Source organism: Miscanthus floridulus, chromosome 17, assembly GCF_019320115.1.
Source record: "Miscanthus floridulus cultivar M001 chromosome 17, ASM1932011v1, whole genome shotgun sequence".
NCBI classification, from domain to species: domain Eukaryota; kingdom Viridiplantae; phylum Streptophyta; class Magnoliopsida; order Poales; family Poaceae; genus Miscanthus; species Miscanthus floridulus.
Window position 1 is genome coordinate 94,304,886 of NC_089596.1, and position 22,393 is coordinate 94,327,278.

A 22,393-nucleotide genomic window follows, 5' to 3' on the forward strand; every position below is an offset into this window, starting at 1 on the left:
GCTGCGACCTGATGGGTTCCACTGGATTTTGAGAGCAGGCATGTATTATGCAATATACCTGAGCACATGACCATGTCTGTGATATTTGTTTGATTTCTTAGTGTAGGATAAAGATTGAGACAATGTACCAATGTTTTTTGATTTATTGTTTCCATTTTGGCCATGTACAGTGATTAATACCGTTTCCTATTCTTGTTATGTTTTGCTTTGAGACAAATTTCTAGTGATGTGATGATTGCAGCATAAATTATGTTTGATGTTTCATGCAATTATCATGGTCTACCTTTCCACATTACATCTCTTTCTTTTTTTTATGATTGAGGCAATGCTCACAACTGAACCAACCATCATGCCTAAAGTTGACACTATCTTTGTACCTGTTCAATTATAGCTAAAGGAATGCTCAATGGTTGCATCTGTTTTCGTGCATTTCTTCCTACCTTTTCTGCTTTGTGTAGTTTCCAGGCACCAAAGAGAGGTACTATTTATTGCCTCTGATGATTTCTTCCTTTGTCTAGTTTGATCGTTGCCAAGTTCAAGATGTAAGAATTAATTTCGCACTTTCACCCTATTTGGTGGGGATGATCCATCAGAGAGAAAAAGGTAGATGAACAACAACATCAACCATCTAAAAATTGTTGAGCAAGCAGTTGGCTGCATGATCACCTCATGGATAATAACACATAATAATGCGGTAACTATTTTTTGAGCCTTTTTGTTTGATTAATGCTGTCTCACTGAGTCACCAGGTCATAGGTTCGAAGCAGCCTCTCCACAGATTTTGCGGGGGGGAAGGCTTGCCTCGGTTTTTCCCTTCTCCAGACCCACTCATGTGGGAGCCTCCAACACTGGGTCCGCCCTTTCTGTTTGATTAATGATTTCAGGTAATGCTTAGGAATTGATAGAAGCATCTTTTGAACAATTAAGCATCTTGTGGCACTTAGGGTGCCGAGGGGAAGATGGATATATGGAATTCCTTTTTAGGGTTGTAAAATCATTTATAGGTTCTATTTTGTCTACACCATCTTAGTTGCCATGTTCCAATCTGAAACTGAAACTGACATATTTTCTCTTCTGATTTTTATGTTGCTTGGTGGTTCAGAGGGCCTAAATTGAAAGCATAAAAGATGTTTCCTGCCAATTTTTTAGTTGCAGTATGAGAAGACCATAGAAGATGTTGATGGACAACCAGTTTGAAAGTGATATATGAAATCTGATGATCTTTTTGCAAGCTACATTCTAGGTGATGAAAGCTGATTGTCTGCTGGTTTCTCTTTTTGCCTCTCATTGCTCATGCCGTGATCATGACTAGCTGTTGATTTCTCTTTTTGGCTCTCATCGTTGATGCCATCATATTAGTAGAATTAAAGTGTAAGATTTAAAAGTATCGGGACAATTATTTATGTTATAGATTGGTCTAACATATTTCATCGTATTACCATGTGTTACCTTGCCATGCTTTGGTGATGCTTACAACATGTCTCTTCTGTTTTGCAAAATTAAAATGCAAGAATAGAATAGTCTCAGTAAAAAAATTAATTTCACTAATGAGATATTTTGTTGCTAGTCCACAACAGTGGCTGATTTGTGGTTCAATGCTTCCTATTAGGCACAACTCTAGTTGCCTTTGCTATCAGTGGTCCTGCAATCATCTATACATACATGTCAATCTTGTAAGGTAATTATTCTACATCTTGCTACCACGTACCAGTTATTTGCACATATTGGGGAAATGAAGGTGCCATCATTTATGTTGCTTTCTTCCCCTATCATAGTATTATTTTTTCTAAAATTTTTCTAGCATCCTTTTTCTATCGTGGCACTGCGCTTTAACCTTGAAACCATAATATCTCCTCCTTTGACAGAGGTACTACAAGTAAAAAAAGGTGGTAATCTGACTCAACGTTATAATAAAACTGTATCCATATACATGGAAATATGCCTCTAGATTTTTGTAAATGGTACCTCTTGTGTTTTTGCATTCTTCTGTGTTATTGTTGGCGCCAGTGTGTGTCAGGTACCATAAAAAGGGGTCCCCTAAGTAAAAACCGAAAAAATCGCATAGACCCTATAAAAATCGAAGCCAAGAGACAACCACCGGCAAACCCCCACCTTATCCAAGGCTCAGCTGGGCCGCCCGGCCCACCTCGAACAAAATTCGGGCCCACCTGAGGCGGGCTCGGCTCAAAATAAAACCATGAGGTCTCGGATGGGGTACCTATTCTCCGTCTCGCTCGAGGCCCCACACGTAAGGCCTCGGACGGGGTACCAATTCTCCGTCTCGCTCGAGGCCTCGCACGTGAGGTCTCGGACGGGGTACCGATTCTCCGTCTCGCTCGAGGCCCTGCACGTAAGGCCTTGGACGGGGTACCGATTCTCCGTCTCGATCGAGGCCCCGCACGTAAGGCCTCGAACGAGGTGTCGATTCTCCACCTCGCTCGAGGCCGGCTCGGCGACAACCGCGTCGCCTCCGCCTCGACCGATTTCCCTGACAGAACGTCACATCCAACTAACGCGACCAACCACTCCCATGACATCAGCCGAACGGCGGCTCGACATAGCGGAGTGACCGACGAGATGGGAGTCGCATCAACACCATGCCGTTCGGGATAGGACGAGGCAGGGGTTACCGGCCACTATGCTCGGCACTGTGCCCATGACTGACACCCGTACTGTACTGTGCTACCTAACCCCTGCTCTAAGAATAGCGCGGCGTGGGGAGTCAAGTCTAGGTATCTGTAGCCTCGGAATCAGTGTACAGGACCAACTGCTCCCTCCGAGCCTCGACCATCCGCTTCGGGGTCTTAGCAGCCTCGGGATTCGTACCCGCCGAGCGCCCCACAATGGTTCGGCCTCTGCACCGACTGGGCCTCGGCTCTCTACGCTATCGACATACAGCGACCGGCATGTCGTCCACAGCATGTGCCATGCCCTGCGTCAAGCCATCACTGGAGCTCCCACGTCGCACAAGATCGGGCGTGACCGGTGCGTCACTCTAGTGCATCAAGGACAAGACCGCTTCGTCGACCATGCCACCACAGTGCCAGGCTACAGGGCTGGGCATACCGCCTCCGCTCACAAGACACCGCGTAGCGAACACATGTATCGCCCCTATCCCCCCTTCAACTATAGAAGGGAGTGACCGGGGCCGTTTCTAGACATGAGCTCACGGGTTCACGAACTCACGCTGAGAAACGAACACAGACAGACGCTCGGACGCACGCACAGACAAAGACATCACTCACACACACGCGCAAGCAACGCGCAACACTCTATAATACGCACACTTCTCTACACTGCCTAAGATCAACATCTCAAGCAACCCACACCGCTCCATGCAGAGACCTGGGACTAGCTCCCTCTCTCGCCCTGCTTGTAAATCCCTACTATAAGCACCTCGGTGCAAGGAATACAAGATCGATCTCTCAGACTGGATGTAGAGCACCTATTGCCTAAACCAGTATAAACCTTGTATCTCTTTGCATCACCATCTGGAATTAGGGGCACACAGTACATTTTCACTAGTTGGTTGAGGGCCTGCCGGTCCAAAACACCGACAGTGTGGATGTTGATTTTTCATATATCAGTTTAGTAAAGTCTATTTCAGTTGGACCCTTTCAATGATTCAGTAGGATGACAACAATGAGACACCAATGAGAATGCATAGTCATGTTGGTTTAAATTATGAATCTATATAAAAATTCTCTATCCATCAGTTTTATTGTCCATAGACACCACATAATGGTAATTGTCGTCACTGTTTAACATCAAAAGATCGGATTCCTTCGCTTTTTAAAAAAAGATGTTTTGCATGACCATTTGCAAAACTATCTTCTACTTTTTTTGTTGTGCTGTTTTCCTTGCCTGCATACATCCCATATGTATCATCTTTACAATATCAGTTAACAAAAATGTACAGCCTCCCATTATATTATCTTTATAGTACATGCCTACTTGAGATTCCTTCATAGTGACAAGTTCTCTTCTAATCTCTATTTTACGCCTCAGCATAGTGCCTACAATTATGTAGCAACAATTATCTATACCTAAACTTTTATGAGCTCTAGATCATTGTAGACTAATATGATAGTTATCTCAATGCTCATAAATATTTCTGCTCCTATTTTGCACAGAAACCAAAAGAAGCTATATGTGAATCTTGGAAAAGGTCTCTGTAGCCCTGCATCTGCAGGTTTAGCAAGGGCGATGCTACTCCGCTGCAAAAAAATGGCAGAGGCTTCATATTCCAAACCGTATAGGGTGCAGTACCAGGATGACAAGCAAAGCAACATCCCCAATTCTCTAGGATCTACACAAAAGCAGCCTCCCAATTAGGTACTTATGTGCATTTTTTAGCCACCTCTCTCTATGAACATGAATTCACAGTCTTCTAACATAATGCAAACAGCCGCATTAATATAATCCAGGTCAAGGATTCTCTCCCCCCTCCCCCCTGAGACTTATAAAAAATGCAGACATAATAGATAGGCATCACTATGGCCATCACTTTATATTCCACGAATGTCAGATTCTATTTTGGGTGAATACATACAAACAGAAAATGGCCTTGCAACTACTTATATTCTTTTGCTATTTATAAAGTAAACTACATATGTGAAAATGATTTTCAGGTGTTGTGACCTTTGCTGCCTAGGCATTGCAGATTTGGGATTTATTAAATGTTAAATTTGTCATATACCTCTGTTATTTGCTATAGACAAAGGGAATAGATAGAGTTAATATTTGTTTGCTCAATCATAGTTACAAAAATCCTTGCTTAGCAACCTTACTATCTAGCTCTGTTTTCTTGGCTATTAACAAACAAAGAGTTATAGTTGTTTTCGTAATCATACATGGAACATGGGTATCCCAACTATTGAAGGTACCAGATTCCATAACCATATATCGTCTGCTACTGAATTATTAGCTATCCGTGGTGTGGTCTGCTTGACCTGATTCATCTCTTTGCATTGGTGTTTATGCTTTTCATTACTTCACATGTTCAGTTCATGTCCTTTTCGTGAGGCGCTTGTGGTTTAGACAGTCTTCTGGTTGCAGCAAGCCCTATTCTTGTATGTTCCTTTGATTTATTATTATTATTTCTGCATTTTAACATTTATTTTCCATATTTTATTTTTTCTGCTTTGTCCTTCAGTACTTTGCTGATTGATTAAAGAAAAAAAATTCCCACATAGGTTGGCTAGCCTGTTGGCAGAAATAGTCTAAACCCATCCCGCGGCATTTGGGTGAGTTCTGTAGGGAACTTTTATTATTTTTTGATTCTTCGTTCCTTGTTTATCATATCACTATCTTCCCTTGACTCACATTATTTGTAAGGGTCACCCCACTATTGGTGTTCAACACAAAGTCGTGGATATCACAGGATACGAACCTGGTAAATTTCCTATGCAGCTTTTGCTGTTTTTTGGTTCACATGTGTTCTATTAACAAGAACCTGTATGGACTCTTACCTTGCATGATTGTTTCTAAAAGTATGGTTCATAATTATGGAATAGCTATTACCACCTTAGCTTACTGATTATACCCATAACATTGCAGCACGTTCCAATTATTACTTGGTCACCTATATCTCTACATAACCTATTTGTCAGGCTTAAACTATCTGCCTAATAGTCCACATACACAAGCCAGTGTGAGGAAATGCATATCCAATGCTAGTTTTATGCCTAGCCCATTATCAAGCTTGTGCACATGCTCAAGAAGCGCATCGCTGATTGCCTTTGCCCTCTTCTAATCACAAGGTAAGGCTAGTCCTAAGCCTTATCTTGAGGGATAAATTGATTTAATATGGATTTATTAGTTCAATGAGAGGAAACGCCATTTATGTGCTATATAATGAGAATTAGTAGAGTGATAGTTGACATTTTCATATATAGGTAACCCATTAGTTTAGTGATAGGTAGCGGTGGTGACAATTAGTTCAGTGGAAATGAGAGGTCTGACATAGCAGGTTTTAGTGTACCGAACATGAGTCGTTCGAAGAATCCTCTGCCATTGGCCTAGGGCTGGCTCCTTGCTATGATGCATGGATACGTGGATACAGATACTGATACGTGATACGGCGATACTCTGATATGCCATTTTTCCCAAAATACAGATATGGGGATACGGCAATATATATATAAAAAATAAAAAATAAATCCACCAAAATTAGAAATTAGCGCACAGACCATAAATGTTACATAACATAATATTGTTCAGGGCATAACGTTCAGCGATTCAGGCCATCAAGCCATTATTCAAACTTAGGTTCAACATACACACATAACTACATGATGAAATGATAAAACGATAATTGATAAAGTGATGATGCATGAACGGCAGCTGGCCATGACAAATTGGCAATAATCAAGAAGTCTTTCAGTCACTTGATCCAACATCTTCAGTCAGACCTAGTTGAAAGCTCTAGTTTGGTTTTGGTTAATTGATAAAACCCTAAGTGCTAACCTAGTTTATCAAGATGATTATGAGATAGGTAGCACTACTCCAAGTGATGAAGCAGTGGCGAAGATCATGACAATGGTGATGGCATGGTGATGATCAAATGCTTAAACTTGGAAAAGAAGAAAGAGAAAAACAAAAGGCTCAAGGCAAAGGTATAAAATGTAGGAGCCATTTTATTTTAGTGATCAAGACACTTAGTGAGTGTGATCACATTTAGGATAGATAGCCGTACTATTAAGAGGAGTGAAACTCGTATTGGAATGCAGTTATCAAAGTGCCACTAGATGCTCTAACTCATTGCATATGCATTTAGAATCTAGTGGAGTGCTAACATCCTTGAAAATGTTTGTGAAAATATGCTAACACTTATGCACAAGGTGATACACTTGGTGGTGTTGGCACATCTACAAAGGAGGTGGTGTTCGCAAGCTCGGCGGGATTCGGCGCTTTCAGGAAAATGGAATGCCTATTTTCTATTGCGCCGGATGCAAATTCTTGTGGTTGGCACATTGGAGCAAGGGTGAAGAAGTTAGAAGTGAAAATGAGTTGATCGCGAAGACGCTGGCGTCGGTCAACTGACCGGATGCTGGTTCTGAAAGCACCGGACCCTAGCAGCGTGCGTCCGGTCAAACTGACGGGTCTGCACAGTACCGAGGGTGTTGCACCGGACGCTGGACCTAAGATGCACCGAACGCTGGTTTCTATGTCCGATCAAACTAACATGGTGACACAATGACTAGGGTTTAGCATCGGACGCTAGTCTGTGTTCGGTCAAGGTGGACCGGACACGTTCAATCAAAGAAAACCGGATTTGGACCCTTACTATAAACGACCGGATGCTGGTGGTTCAGCGTCCGGTCAGTTTTGTCGAAGCGTCCGGTCAGTTAATAGCCGTTGTGATCTGGTGGTTCAAGTTTAACTCAGAATGACACGTGGCTTACATCTGTGGACCGGACGCTGTGTCCAGGGTCCGGTCAGTATGACCGGAGCGTCCGATCAAAGCGCGATTTGCCCAGTGAAGGGGTATAACGGCTCTATTTGATGGGGGCTCTATATATAGCCTCATGGCTGGCTCAAGGGGGCTCTCTTGCACATTTTTATTGACATAGCAACCTTGTGAGCTTAGCCAAAGGACTCCCACTCATCTCCATCATTGATCCATCATCATTGTGAGATTGGGAGAGAATCCAAGTGTATTACTTGAGTGATTGCATCTAGTGGCACTTGGTATTCGTATTGCGCTGCGGATTTCACTTGTTTCTCTTGGTGGTTGCCACCACCTAGACAATTGGAGCAGCGGTGTAGGATCGGCACGAGTTGGTGATTGTTCGTGGCCATCTCCGGTGATTGTGAGGGGAGTTGTACCTTCCCTGGCGGAGCGTCGAAAGGTAACTCTAGTAAATTGCTCGTGTCATTGAGTTACCTCACTTGTGGGTTGGTTCTTGCGGTGTCCCATCGTGTGGACGAGGTTTGTGAAACACCTCTTAGTCGCTGAACCACCAAGTGTTGGTCAACACAACAGGGACGTAGTGTGTTGGCAAGCACGTGAACCTCGAGAGAAAATCGATTGTCTCTGGTCTTTGGCATTCTCTCGGTGATTGGCTATATATTCATCTTGTGATTGGTTTATCCCCTACACATCGGTATAATCACCCTACTCACTTATTTACATTCTTGCAAACTAGTTGATACAAGCTTTTTAGTGTAATTAGAATTGAGAGCTTGCTTTGTTATTTACATTCATCTAGTTGAGCTCTTTAGAGTAGTAAGGTTGAGAGCTCTTAGTGAGAAATTACATAGCAAGTTTGTGTGCCTAAGTAATCATTGCAACTAGAATTGTTGGATAGGTGGCTTGCAACCCTTGTAGAGCTAGAGCAAGTTTGCATTACGCTATTTGTCATACTAATCAAATTGCTCTAGTTAATTTGTAAATTTTTAAATAGGCTATTCACCCCCCTCTAGCCATATTAGGACCTTTCACTAGTGCCCCAAGATCTTCAAGAACTCTTTCAAGGTCTGGCTCATCAAGTGACAGATCAGCATGCTCAAGGAAATCAACACCGCCCTCAAAATTAGCTTCAAAAGTATCAGGTCCAATATCCCACATTGCTGATGGACCATGGTTGTATTCCTCATTTTTTCTAGAAAGAAGACGCAAGTTCTGGTGTGTGAAAACTAGATCCTCAGCACGTGCAGGATTGAGCCTACAAAGTCAATTGCAAGTTTGTAATTAGGAATCGAACTACAGGTGTCAAACAATTGAGATTTAAAAAAACAACAATAAAAGGTCGAACTAGAACCTATTTCTTAAGGAACTATAAATCAGCCCATAGATACTCCAATTTCTCTCAGCACAAGAAGATGATATTGGCTGGCCAAGTAATCTAAATGCCAACTTCTTCAGTTCTGGAGCAGAATGACCATGAATTCCCCACCATTGCTTTGGATCCATATAAGTTCTATCCTCAAGTGAATCAAATGAATTGAATCCAGGTCCAAACAAAGAGAAATTAGCATATTGTTGCTTGACCCTTTTTAATTCCTCACCAGAAAAATTCCTCCTGAAACAAGCATTTCTCATTTCTGAAATCTCCTCATCATTGTGGGGGGCTTGTCGGTTTGGAACCTCATTGATCCATGCTTCAGTGTAGTACTTGGGATTTAGTGAGTGTGCCAAGCAGTACAAGGGGGTATTGCTTTTTATCCAATGGCTCACCAAGATGTCTTGCATAGCTGAGTAAAAGGTGGATTCTTCATATGGCTCTTTCCCTTCATAGCGATATATCACATTGTTCACCTTCTCTATCATTGTGTCCCACATTTCATATATCAAGTGGAGGCATGGCTTGTCAGTATCAGCTGCCCGCACCATAGAATAGATAGGATCAGTGAAACTGAGGAAATAGCGCACCTTATCCCACCACACATCATTCACAATCTTGTCCTTCACAAATTGGGCCGGACCAGGATTATCCTCCCTGTAGGTAGTCCACTTTTCACTCACTACCATCACTGAAAGAGCATCTTTTATAGCCACAAACCTCTTCATCATCACAATAGCAGAGGCAAATCTTGTCTCGGTAATGGCAAGGAACTTAAGCTTGCTATACTCATTGAACATGGATAGCCTCATGGAGTGATTCATGATGAAATTCTTTATACTGCTAGCATCTCCAATGATCTCACTGATCCATTGGAATTCATCACAAAGCTCATCCTCAATGTCCCTAGGAGCACATATGTTCTTCAAGCCAAGGTTCAAAGTATGCACGACAAATGGGGTCTAGAAAATCTGAGGGTGCTTCTGCTCAACAATGATACCAGCAGCTCTGTAATTAGCAGCATTATCGGTGATCCAACATTTTGTGCCCCAACCTCATCAATTATAGCTAGCATCTTCTCTGAAATATATTCCTTGGTCTTGGATATTCCTTCAGTGTTGAATGCTTTAAGAAACATTGGACCATCTTCCGTCACAGCTAAGAAATTCAAGAGTGGGTGCCTTTGAGCATCTGACCATCCATCTGATACAATACTCACACCTTTAGAATTCCATGTTGCCTTGATGGGCTACAACAATCTCTCAACATTTGTCTTCTCTTCCACAAGAAGAGTTGTCCTCAGCTTGTTGTATCTTAGGAGGGACATATCCTCCAATTGGATGATTGGCAGCAAACATGAAAGCCTTCCTAAAATATGGGTTACAGTGCAAAGATTAAAAGGCAGGCCTGCCTGTGTAGAACATTCTAGCTATCAGTTCATCAAGCTGGCTACGGACTTCTAGATTGAAGCTGCACTCAATAGCCGAAACACCCCTCCTCTTCCTCCTTCTTCTCATTGCCCTCAGTTGAAAGTGGAATATCTCTAGGAAGGTTCCTGCCGGCAGCAGCATTTGCAGCAAAAACTTTAGCTTGCAGTTATTAAGAATATATACAGTCACCACTCAACAAAATGTAACCCCGAAACCAGAAATCTTTAACAGATGTGCTTTAACTCTAGAGTAACTTCCTTGGAAACCCTTGTTACTAAAGTCTACATCTCATCTTTGCGTTGCCCCCTTGACCCTTTCTAGTTTTCTCAAGAATCTGAACATACCTCCATAGGGGCTTCTTGTCATCATCGTCTGTAGGAATCACACGAGCAGAAGCCAAGACTCGATTTATAATAGCAGGATTGTTGGCAATAGAAAATTCTTCACTTTCACCACTATGAGTGGATGCAGAAGCATTCGTACTAGTCACCATTTGATGATCTGACACGAGGGGAAATAAACATAGAGCATATGAATCAGCACATGGGGAGATTGATTTGAGAAGGGAAGGACCAGACATGGAGGAAGTAGAGGAATGTCGGACTCACCATGGAAGGGGAAGGAGTAGGAGGAGGCACAAGCTGGTGGCCTAGCGGCGGTGACGGCAAGGGAGTGATGAGCGGCGCTGCTCCAGGCGGTGGGTGGCCGGGATGCGGTGAGCAGCAGGCTGCCGTGCGTGAGGTAGCTATGGCTGCGCGAATGGGGATGAGAGGGGGGGGGGCACAGCTGAACAGAGGGCTTTAATACGAAGTGACTGAGTGGTGTTAGGGTTTGAAGGTATTGCACATGTGTCCCGTAGGTGTCCCATGAGTATCTGGTTTATTTTTATTATTTGAAAATTGCTAAATTGTTCGATACGTCCGGGATACGTATCCGAACATATCCGCGGAGTATCCATATCCAATACGGTATCCAACACTGGTACGCAAGTTTTGTGAAGTATCCACTTATCGTAGGCTCCTTGGGCCCTTCCTTCACTCTCATTTTGCAGGTGAGCTTTATAGAATTGGCATATACAGGAAATATGCAGTCCACGATAGCTATCCATTCATAAAATGAAAATGGTAGTATTATTCTGTGTTTTGGTTCTGATTCTTGAATACATGTTTGCTGAGAGAGGGTTTCATAAGTAGCCCCAGGTTGTCTACTGCTTCCTCCTTTAACTATTGCCTAGGTTTCTTTCTTCAATTGATCGTGATGTTTTCATTACATGATGGTAATGGCTTTAGACTAAAATTGAGTATATGAGATGTGACTTCGGCATTACTACTCAGGAGGACGAAGATATTAGTTTAGAAGATCAAGTAGTGCCTAGGAAGGATATCTTTCGATATTTATGATCAATGCTACAGAGAGATAGGGATATTGATGAAGATGTTAGCCATAGAATCAAAGCAAGGTGGATGAAGTGGCGCCAAGCATCTGGTGTCCTATGTGACAAAATGGTACCACAGAAGCTAAAAGGAAAGTTTTATAGGACGACGATTAGACCTGCTATGTTGTATGGTGCAGAATAGTTGGCCTATGAAAAGACGATATGTTCAACAGATAAGTGTCGCGGAAATACGTATGTTGCGTTGGATTTGCAGGTCATACAAGAAGGGATCGAGTTCAGAACGATGATATACGTGATAGATTAGGGATAGCACCAATTGAAGAAAAGCTTGTCCAACACCGGTTGAGATGGTTTGGACATGTCCAACTGGAGAGGCTCCAGAGGACACTGGTGCATAGTGGAATCCTAAGCCAGGATAGTAACGTGAAGAGAGGCAGAGGAAGACCGAAGTTGACTTGGGTAGAGGTAATAAAAGGAGACTTGAAAGGATGGAATATACCCAAAGACTTAGCCTTAGCATAGGAGTGCTTGGAAAACAGCTATTCACGTGCCTGAACCTTGATTGCTTCTGCTGGGTTTCAACTCTAGTCTACCATAACTTGTTTGGGACTTAAAGGCTTTGTTGTTATTGTATGGTAATGGCTTCTCTGTCTTGCATGCTGGCCAAAATGACCACCCTGTACTATGAACCCCATGTAGATATTTTTTTTTGGAAAAAAAACATAAATGCAGGTGCAATTGATATTTACTGGTTGTTTTTTATGGCAGTTGCCTAATTTGATTGCCATTCTCAGTGTTCTTGGGTGGTATCGTAATGTCACACTATACTATCAGTAGCACTAACCCTGTCATTGCTGAAGTGGGAAATGAAGGTGCAACGACCATCGAGGAGCGAGTGAGGCACATGTTGCTGGGAAGAACAAGAGACGCCTGAGAAGCTTCGCGTAAAACGCCAGGAGAAGCCCACTACGAAGTACATCTATGTCAACTATCCAACAATTCTTTGTTGACAAGCAATGGCTTGTCTGGAACAAAGGAGTGCAAAATAGACTGAATTGAAAAAAAAAACTAAAATAGGATACAGTGGCTTGTGAAAAACTATAGATTCTAAAACACAGATGTTTAGAATGGTTGGAAGAAGGTACAGGAATCTAGCAAGCATAGCAAGAGTAAAGATTATTTCCCTTGGGTTGGAGTGGAATTTTTATTTTCTATGTTTTGCACTGCTATGATTTGTATTTCCTTTGGAATGGAACTCAAATTTGCTTAAATGTATGAGCATCGTTACTCTCCAAGATTTCAGAAATTCATAATAGAATACATCCAGTGCGAAATTCAGATGTGTATGATCTAGAAATGCCGTATCTATGATTACCACGCACAGGAAATGCCACGATCTGAAAAGCAGTGCAGAGTAGATGTGTCCTGCACCATATAAAAAGAACTTAAATCTTTCAGTTTCTGTGCGTTTCTGTGCATGACACATCTGCATTAAACCCCTTCCCCTAATATTATTTCCATGCAAAAAGTGAACATATATTTTTTTTACCAGCGCTTTAACCAGGTGATTCGCCGACGCTCACGAGGGCTTCCCCTAATATTATTTCCATGCAAAGATTGAACATATATTTTTTATCAGCGCCTTCACCAGGTGATTCGCCGACGCGCGCAGGGTGATGGACTAGTCAGTGCATCAAACACCCACAGTTTTCTGCGGAGTGAAATATGTACGTACACCTGAATACTGAGTAGCGAACTGAAGGAGACAAGCCTACCATGGTAGACACCTTGTTCGTTCAAACCAGGCCGACAATCATTCTCTTGAGCTGATCCCCGGTACCAAAAGATTTCGTTTGCCATGATAAATAAAGCTGGTCCATACCCAAACCCAGGTAACTGTTGGTTGAAGGGAACATCACGAAGTTGAGACTTGAGAGCATGGTCGAGTCACAACTCAACTTTCTAAAACAGTTACTCAGAATTGGTGATGGTGCACGGCTCAAGAACAAGTCATCATAGGCCCTGGAGGCACCTCCTCCGCCACCTCCATGGACTCAATTATTTCTTGAATCCTCTTCACATCGATCATCTCAAACGGCTCAATGGTGCCATCATCCTTTCTTCTTCTTCTTCTTTTTTGAGATTGCCATCATCCTTTCTGCCAACAATGGAGACAGTGCAGATCCTTTCTGCCAACAATGAAGACAGTGCAGATCGAGTTAGTCAGCTTCTCACCTTGCAGGCCTATGGAAATTGGGTCGGGCCTATCCTCTCACCGGCCCTTGAGTGATCCGGGCTGCATCTTCTTAGAAGTGATAAACCCATCTGGCTCCAAACAGAAAAGATATTGGCCTTCATCCATGCCACACCATGGAACATCTGTAATTGAAAATCATGCATATACTATGGAAACAGATATCTTATTTAGACAAAAAAAGGATTCAGTAAAACAATTCAGTGCAGGGCACTACAACAGTACAACACCCCTGAGGACGTGATTATTTTACAAGGAACTTCACCGTCACTACTATGCTAAGAGATAAAATGCTGGCAGTCACTGGTGCGTATGAACTAGAGACGACAGGAAGAGATGGATTGGGAACACCAGGTCATTCATGGCTTAGTAGTTCACTGCCACTACGGCCTTGTATGCATGGACGTTTGGAGCATCAGTCGCTCTGATCTACTTGTGTGTCATCTGCAATTTGTGAGCTGCGGATCCCCCAAAATGACCTAGGTCGCAGATTCTTCTTGGTGGCTTTGAATCGCCAGCCTATGTGGGACTCGCAGGCCATGCATGCTGCAATCGTCCATGAGTATCTGCACGGCAAAGAAAAAGTACTTACTAGAGTTGCAAGTAACACTGTTCGACTTAATTTCATAGTATAAGTTGTGTTACAGAGAAAGGCAGACACTAAAATGAACAACAAACAACGGAGACAAGATCATACCCAGGAAACCAGCTGTGAACTGTAGACTGATTGCCAATGAGTGCTAGCCCAGTTGCATTGCTGACTGTAATCGTCTCATGGACAAAACCACTGAGGGTTGACATAGGCACCAAGAACCCCATCAGTAGACATCACCACCATGTCACTACGTTTTGCTATACGAGACTGTAGAAGAAACAAACAAGTCAGCAAAATGGGGTAGGTAAAAGTAAGCTAAAAAATTCACAGATTCAATTATGTGTGTTTTACTTTGTAGTATGGCGATGGCCAACATTTGCCATAAGAAGTATCAACCAGCTTGATCTATATGTCATTTTCACTAAATCATCATGGAGCATGCAACAGCTAACCGATAAGACCTATTGCCTCTGCCTCCAACTTTAAACTAGACTAGACCTTATGACGAATAGACAAGGGGCAGCCAAAAGTTCTAAAAAGCTAATCAACAAGATCATAGCTGTAATACCATTTTGTTACGGAAACTACACAGCAAATCCAATTAAAAGGTTCATTAGTTAGGATACTTCGTTAAAATAGCACTTCCAGATACAGTAGACCATTACCTGGCAATTTCTGCATTTAATATGATTAAAGGCCTTGAGAAGCTGAATTTCTTTCTGTAGGCGATATGAAATTCCATCAATCTCCAGAAGTTTTTGTCTCACAGATTCTGAGACTGGAAGTTTGCTTCCAATGTGAAATGACAAAATATCTGGCTTTCTTACATGATCGTCCATGCTTGGGTTTGCAATTATCTGTCTCCATAACTCTGCAATGAGGGCAACAGTGTAATTCAAACAATTGACCAAAAATTCCAAGGACACCTAAGGCAGCTTGCGCTTATCTTAGAGTAACAGGAAAAGAGTTTTACAAAACTGCAGACATACAAAATAGGTTGATGAGATTGGATTTCTATACCTGCAGCGCTGCGAGCAAGTGTATATGAATCATACATTTCATATACCCACCGAGGCCAAAATGATAATGGTGCCTGAGAAGCCTGCTTTGAGTAAGCATGGTACTGTCGCCGCCGCTTAGCATCTCTTGTTTTTGCTATTGGCAATGATTGGAGAGGCGTCAGGCAAAGATCGTTCTCATTGCTCATGTTGGTCTTCTTGTCTGAATGACTTGATGCACCACTTTCCCTCACAGAATGTTGCTTCCGCCTCCAAAACTGCGTGTGCATCGAATCTCCGTCTTCATCTGAGGATGACTTCATCGAGTCACTTGACTGTGAACCTAGATAGCACAACCTTGTATCCATTGATGAAGGGTTGCTTATATTACTGTTTGGTGATGGAGTATCGCACTCTAGTTCTGAATCTATATGGTCTTGTTTGATAGGAGACATATCCAAACTGATGACTGATGATGAAGCGTGCAGATTGAAGCTATTACATGCAGCTAGCTGAGCAAATGCATCTCTAGGAGTTCTCAAGGGAGTATCTTCTTCAATAATTTGTACCTCACCCCACACCTATTGAGAAGAGAAAAATGAAGTTAGCTATATTCTTAAAATGTTCCTATTTCAAAAGAATAAGAACACGCTTGGACTTACCACACGATCAACAGTCAATCCAATGCTTCCTAAGACGAAATCGTTGCTGCCCACGGGCAACAACATTTAATGAACCATCATCCAACCTTCCAAGTTGACGTATCTATAACGTGACCAAAAATAATATGAACTGAGCTGAACAGGGTATTTTAAGAAGAAATTGTTGCAACTTATGATGTTGACTAAATAACTAAAAGGGAATGAAGCCCGCAAGATGCCTATTAACATGTTAATGTCCATAATCATACTATGCATGAGATAATCTTGAAGCTTTATGCATGCAAGATCAACAATATTTAGCCAGGGGGACACATGATTGACACATGGCAGTTGCATACATATGATTCAGCTGTTCTCTAAAAGTCATCCAACCAAATGAAAGTTTGGTGAACAATTGCTAACTGGTCTGCAAAACGAAACAAAAATCACAATAGAAACAGGTGTGCAAGACCTCTGCGGTTGTTCCAACGGAAGCAGTAGCATAGTGTCGATGATTTGGGAGTCGACGCATGAGGACCTGGACAATTGGATCATAATCACTACAAATAAAATCCACAAGAAAAAGTAGCAAGCTAGCAGCTGAATTTAACATGATGGCACGCACCACACCAATTGTGCATGGAGCATCGACCAGCCTCAAAGCTTTGTCGATAGTTACTGCTAATCTATCCTCAATTAACTCTGAGAGGCAGGGTAGCTCCAGGAAATAGAACAACACCTGCAAAACCAAAATGCATAGGACCATTATTTTTTGATACACTGTTTATGAAAGCTGACAGTTTTAAATTATGGCTGCAATCTGTTAATGTATAGTTCTGCATAGTCAAGTGAAAGATCGGTGGGTGTGTGTCTCATCTCTAATGCACAGGCTTTGCAACTAAGGCGAAGTTTTTTCACATAACCGATATCCATATCCATTCAAGGATCAAACATAACTAGTATAAATCGCAAAGCATTCTTGATTATCAAGAGAAACCCTAATCCTTCTGGATGTTCCTATTGGGCACCACACATGAGCATGTTGAATTTTGCACATCTTATATTTGCTTTATGAATACGTTTCTGACACGATAATACTACTACAAAACAAGACAAATTTCCACATACCCACAAATAGTACCAGCAACTATATGGAAAAATTGTATCCAGCCAGCTTGGATGAAAATAATGTAAAAAGACAAATGCAAACTGCAACTTAGAAGAGCAGATAAAAAAATATGATAAATGAAAGTATGGTGGAATTGGAGCAAGTGTACTTACCTCCCTTAATATAAAGATTGACCATTATAAAAAAATTATAAAGATTGACAAGATGATCAAAAGAAAGAATGTAGGAAAGAGAATACTACAATCAGTCATTACCTTGAAGATAAAACATTGGTAAGTTGAGGACTGTGCCACCATCTAAGAGAGTAACTCTACCCCGAGTATCGTCAACCTCTGAGTGATATAAAAAGAGAACTTCACAGTTTGCAATCGGCATGATAAATATGTTAAGACTAGGTAGCACATTTACCACCAAGGTAGGTGTGCAATGAGGCTAGAGATGTATTGAATGTGAATGGCCCAGAGGTGCTAGCCACTCCATCCCCATTGTTATCTCTGATAAATAGAAACATTCAAATGGTTAAACGAATTCAGATAAACATCTCGAAAATACTATGAAAAAGCTTGCAGGTGGTCTCCAAAGGCACCAATCTCTGTATATAAGAATGAAGTGAATAAGCACAAAATTGTAACGCCAGACTTAGCATTGCTCTAAACTACACTGCAAGTTTCAGCGGTCACCACACTTGATCATGATCCAGTTGAAACAAAACACAAAGCACTGCAAGAATGAATAAATAATCACAAAGTGATCAAAAGCTTAACACGGCCCCGGCCCCCGGCTTTCCAGAGTTGTTCCTTTAAGCTGAAATCCCCAACTCCTCATCCTAGAAAATACACTAGTTCTTCAAGGCTGAATTTGGGGCGCTTAAGATCTTCATAAGCTTAACGATCTCCGACCACAGCCTCCTTCAAATGTTGCGGAACATTAACTGCACTGGGTAGACCTATGGTAAACCAACTGTACAGGAAATGGGTAAGTAGCATCCATACGACAAAGGGAAAATACACAGAGCAGCACAGTGGGGCCCCTATGTCGGAGAAGGAAGATGAGGGTAAAATACACAAATGGAGTTGAAGGAAGGAAGGGTTGTGCGGTGGCCGTGTGGCCTTCGAGTCACCTGAGGAAGGCATCGATGTCGTCGTCCTCCTCGTTGCCGTCACCCTCCTCTTCCTCCTCGTCCTCTTCGTTGTCGTCGACGACCTCGACGTTGAGCTCCTCCATGTCGAGCTGCAGGATCTCCTCCATCTGCCGCCGCTCCCGCGCTGGGATCCCCTCCCAGTCCGCCATCACGCCGCCGGTGCCGGGGACGGAGAGTCGGAGACAGAGACACCACGCTAGAAACGCAAGCGAGATTTGGGCGATTCTTCGGTTCGTCTCCTCGCCTTTCTGTTGGGCTGTATGGAGGTCGCGGCCCACTTTTCCCCTCTAGCATCAGGCCCACGTATATACGGCCCAGCCATCACTCGTCCTAATCCCGGCAGCCCGATTCTGTGGCCCGCCTCCTCTCAGAAAAACAGATTGCGGCCCATCTGTCGTCCGCCGCTGCTACGCAATCCCCATGTGCGGCGTCCACTCGCCGCCGTCGAGCCGGCGGCCTAACGCCTCAAGCTGGTAGCCACTCCTCTGCGCGCTTCACCTTCCCATCTCCTCCTCTCCTGGAAGGAGGACGTGCACTCTCATCCGTGCTCCTGTCCGGGTTTGGGTTAGTTCAACTTCAACCGTGTTGTGATTTTCTTTCCCAACCATTTGCGTGATTATTTTTTCGAGATTCCGGTGCTAGGTTGCGTCCACGGCTCCACGCTGATCTGTAATGAACTGAACAGGTGACGGCCGGATTGCTCGGCGAATCGGGGACCAGTCGTTTATGGTGGCCTGTGTAGCCATCGCTGCCGCTTTGCCCCCCACTATGGATGTCACTGGAGAGAATATGTTGCTGTGTGCCTTCACATCAAGGAATCAAGATACCTAAAAAGAGGTAGTGTATTCACTCGACACACATTGCCAATACCAACGCGACAAGATTGCCCAACTTGGATATTCGTTTGTGTTTTTTCAGTTAAATAGAACATCGGCCTAGCCTTTCAATGCCACTACGCTGTGTGCATCGCTGAATAAATTCTCAACGTGTGTGCTATGTAGCTCCTTTTGGTGATGCTTGGACATGGATGGTTCTGAGTTCTGACTAAGCGATACAATACTCCTTGTCTGTGGAACATACACCATTTATTAGTTTGCCTGCAGATTCAGTTAGGCTTTAGGATTGAAATCTTAGTTTCAAAAGGCAATTGAACATATATACGAAAAAGACAAGGATCTCCCAAAGGCAAAACAGACTAGAGATTCTTGCCATTTTGGAGGGTGGTGCAAATCCTCGACTGTAAAAAGCTTATGTCACACAATCACACTAAGTGATGTTTTTTAAGTTATGGGAAGTTGCATTTGTGGTTGCTAACCTGCTATAGTGCTATGAAGAGCATGCTGAATACCTATAATCTTCAGCTGGTAGAAGCCATTGCTAATTTTCTATAGATAGAGTGATAGACTCGCTACTGGTTACACGTACGCAGGAGGATATGTATGCAATGTGTGCCATGTATATGGTACTTCAGGCCACGATCAGAGAATCTCATCATATGACAGTGGTCCACCATCTATGATATCCTGCTCATTGGATGCATCAAGTAAAATCTTATATTAAGTGAGTAACACTTAACATTTCAAGAAATGCCCAAACGTCCAGGGAAACCATTCTCTTACAATTTTCAGAAAACTGAAATGAACAAAAGAAAAACTTAGCACTATCTCAAAGTGTGGATAGTGGACTGATTATTATTTTAACGTACAATAGGTAGCAAGCAATTACCAGTTTACCGCATGGTGTCAATATTTCAGTATGATGGCCATGATACTCTATCACATTTATTATGATTAATAATACGTTTCATATCAGATCACACCATAAATGACATGTTACATACTCTAAATCAAGCCACTGTATTTCATCTATTTCTAGGTATAGATACGAAGCATTGGTGTAAGCATGTATCATAATGGTTTTGCTGCTGCTGTTTTTTTTAGAAACACTGCAGATGGATGTTGCACTTTTCAAATCTTTAGTGTGATGTACAAAAATATAACTCCCTCCAGTCCAATTAGTAAGCCGTTATGGCCTTTTTAGATACATAGCTTTTACGAAGTATCTAGACATAGTATATATCTAGGTGCATAGCAAAAGCTATGTAACTAGAAAAAACAGAACGACTTACAATTTGGAACGCGGTGAATACTAAACTACTATTGTTTGCTCATGCAATTTCTACCGAGATATTTCATTACCTATTGTATGTTGAGGTTGCTACACTATTGTAAGAATGTTGTCATGAGAATGTTCCATTGATAAAGGGAAAGTGATATCACGGTCGGGTTGTATAGTGAAAACATTTTATAGGATCTTTTATAAACAGATTTATCATTCAGAGACGGTTGCAACTGCTTAACTTGCATTCAGACAATTTTGTTAGTTCATTTCAACCTTCATTGTCATGAATTTGATCTACTAGAATTTGCTTTTTTGATCTGTTCCATCAGTAGGCTTTCTGGTTATTTCACCCCACATCAGATTCTCTTATCAAGATGTGAAGATGATTGGAGGTGTGAAGGGCACTCGCTGTACCAATCGTTGAGTGAATCTGTTTTACCCCTTCTGCTATGTGGTCCAGTCTCTAGTGATCTGAGAGATTTATGGTTCGTAACTGCTGAAAGAAACTATTGAAGTCATTTTCTTTGTCCAATTTTTTTTTGTCTGTGCAAAAAGTAGGCATCTCTTGGTACTATTCTAATTCTCCACCGTTGTCTTGGATTTTACTGCAATATTATTCTTGAACTTTGAGGTGGCAAAAACTCAAGCCTCCTTGTGTCAGTTCAAACAACATATTCATTGCAGCAACGTGTCGCCCTACAGATGCTAGAATATTTCATAAACTTAGATACACAAATCATTTGAATCTAAAAGGACATCATCATATGAAATATGATAATGTATGAACACTTTTTCTGATAATTGTTTTGCTTTTACGCATCTGTAGCAAACACTTGACCTAGCGACATGACTTTGTGTAAAAAAATGGTCCACTGACCACTGTAAATTGAACCTAGATGAGATCATGAGGTGGTGAGTAGCATACAATTTGGCACCCTCGTCCACTGTTGGTAACTCAAATGGGCCCATAAGACAGTTAGAGAGGTAAGTCGATACTTCACAAGAGTGGAACAAGACCAAATGCCGCTGTTTTCCTTCACCATCCCACGATGGTTGATTTACTTCTGCTTTCCTAATCTGATTTTACTGGTTTCAATTCTTGAACTTTGGACATAAGTTTTACCCAGGCATGCATCTAGATTGTCTAGAGTCTAGTAGCTAGTCAAAGCCCTCAAGTCGGGGGTGGGGGGCTTTCCAATTTTCGATTCAGCTATCCGTGCCCAACTAATTTGTTTTTGAAAGGGGTTCATTTATTCTTCTTCTCAAGTAGAGGAATATTTGTTAGTCGTTGAATTCGTACTCTTGGTAGTAGCAGAATTCTTACTCTCATCGAGAGAGGATGACACTAGGAGTTGGGGCAATTTTCTGTTCTGGTTTATTTCTCACACAAATGTCATACCAACCTGAGGGGTTGGGGATACATATTTATAGGCTGCTAGCGGTTGAGGATGTAGACGGCCGACACCGCCTCTTCCTAGAAGACAGCCGGCATCCCCCTCTGCTTGAGAAGGGCCCGAGCCATCCCCACAACCATCTGGTTGCGGCGCTCGACGACGCCGTTCTGTTGTGGGCTGTACGGCGCAGAGTAGTGGCGCTGAATGCCCTTATCAGCGCAGTACAACGCGAATTTAGCCGCCGTGAATTTGCCGCCGTTGTCGGTGCGCAGCACGCACAGCTTGCGGCCGCACTCTGCCTCCACAGCCAACTGCGCGCGCCTGATGGCGTCCGCAGCCTCTCCCTTGCTGCCGAGGACCATCACCCACGTGTAGCGGGAGAGGTCGTTGACGAGCAACAGGAAGTAGCGTCGTCCTCCTGGTGTGTCCGGTGTCACCGGGCCACACAAGTCCCCGTGCACAAGCTCAAGCCTCTCCTTGGCTCGAAAGCTCGCCCGTTGGGGAAAGG

The 22,393-nt window shown here is 42.6% G+C and overlaps 2 pseudogenes; both read right to left on the bottom strand.

Annotated features, from left to right (window-relative positions):
• Positions 1–8,413: 8,413 nt before the first annotated feature.
• LOC136516007 (uncharacterized) lies at positions 8,414–10,709 on the bottom strand (annotated as a pseudogene).
• Positions 10,710–13,875: 3,166 nt separating this feature from the next.
• On the bottom strand, positions 13,876–18,636 carry LOC136516615 (uncharacterized; annotated as a pseudogene).
• Between the last annotated feature and the right edge of the window lie 3,757 nt (positions 18,637–22,393).